We start from the raw sequence: 1945 nt of genomic DNA, 5'->3' as shown, positions 1-1945 counted from the left end.
TATTGGGGCTAAGCTCTTAAGGCCAAATACATCATGACTTCAAGCTACATAAAAGGTATGTTACTCTAACCAGTATCTTATATGGTTTATGTCAAATGCATGCTAGTTATAGGTTTAATGCCTTGGAAACCATTTGCATATATAATTTGTGAAAACATGGATCCAAGGTATTTAGGGTTGTATGTGCACCATAGGATGTTGTAGTATACTAAAACCCATCACTTTTACCTTGGAAGTCGGGATTAGTCGATTTAAGTCCCGATTATCGTTATGACCCAATTATTAATTAGGGTTTTATTTGATTGGTTAGTGTAGAGATTCTCCGGTTCAGCGGTCTGAGCATCTATTTGACTTTCAGCAGACTGAGGTGAGTTTGCTCACTATACTGTAAGACGCTAGGGATTGTATGTGCTTGTGGTCTTTGTGACTCATTTTGTATGTGTTATATGCCTCTGTGCCTGTTTTGTATATGTATGTTGGGTGAAATAGACCCGACATATCCTTGTGTTGACATATGAGTTGAAATAGAATTGGGGATGAAATAGACTCAGAGGTGAAATAGACTCGGTACAGCCTAGGGCTGACAGATGAGTTGAAATGGACTCAGGGGTGAAAGAGACTCGATACTGTTGGGTTTTAGCCATAAGAACTTTCCTATGTGCGCATGCAAAACCCTATTGCTTGGATCTAGGCTTTCTAATAAACATGCTTTTGAATCCAAGACTTCTAATGGCTAATTAGGTTAAACAACAATATTAAAACAGATCTAGAATCATACCTTTGAATCCCTTGTTGATCTTGTTTGTCTTGGAGCTTCTAGAGTCACAATTGTCACTCCTCTAATGGCTTACAAACACCAATAGCAAGCAAGATGATTTAGGAGAGAGGAGAGGGGAGGAATTCGACCAGAGGTTCCTTGCTGTAGGTTGTGTAAGGTTGTACCCGAATTCCCCATCCCAAGGGCCTATTTATACCTTTAGACTCCTTAAGGGTTTCACCCTAAACCCTAATTGGATAATCTTCTCTTAAGGCTATCCAAATCCATTCCATAGATAACCCTATGGACGATTTTGAGCTATCCTAAAGCTCTTAGAATCCGTCCAAGGTGTATCCTAATGGATTTATAGTCTAAAGTCTAACTATCAAACAATTGACAGTTTATACCCTCTTATTTAATTAATCTCTTTAAGTCACCAAATTAATACCAATTAATTTATGACTTAAATTAATCAAATAGCTAAATATTATTCCTTATAATATTCACTCTCTCTTAATAAATCATCCTTCAAGTTGCTATGGTGAAGGCAACCCAAAAGGACCATGCACCACCGAATATAGTTATAGCCTTAGACACTATTCCAACAGTCTCCCACTTGGATAAGTCTAGTAACTATACAAGTACAATACGGTTTGCAATCGTAGCTCTCAAAGACGTTGTCAACTCTGATCTAATCAATCTTGTCCTTTAGATAAGGGATCGTACAGTCCTCTGTTAGATATCATGCTGACAATCCTATGGAATGGTTAGTCTAGCATTTGATTTCTCGATCTCCGATTTATTCGACATAGAACTTAATCAAACACATCAATTCAGTTCTGACCGGGCCCGGCACATAAGTCAAATCAAATCATCGAGTGGCCAAGATATCTCTTCTATCCTCTTAGGATAAAATTTACAGATAAACTTCGACTTATATGCATTTACTTATTCATTAACCAACTATACACAACAATGCGTTTTATAACATCAAGTTACTGATGCGTTTTCGCATTATCAATGCACAATCAATTAACAAATAATAAACCATATATCTAGGTTTTAAGACCATATGATATTATCGTCTTGCGATCACCTTTTATATCGTATTCCATAAGGTGATTCCAGCAAGCGCGGGTTTATTCCAATGCTCAAAACCAGTTCATAAGCACTCATGAACGTTGCAGC

This window comes from Lactuca saligna, chromosome 6 (assembly GCF_052625555.1).
Source record: "Lactuca saligna cultivar CGN05327 chromosome 6, ASM5262555v1, whole genome shotgun sequence".
Taxonomy (NCBI): domain Eukaryota; kingdom Viridiplantae; phylum Streptophyta; class Magnoliopsida; order Asterales; family Asteraceae; genus Lactuca; species Lactuca saligna.
This window is presented reverse-complemented; position numbering follows the sequence as displayed.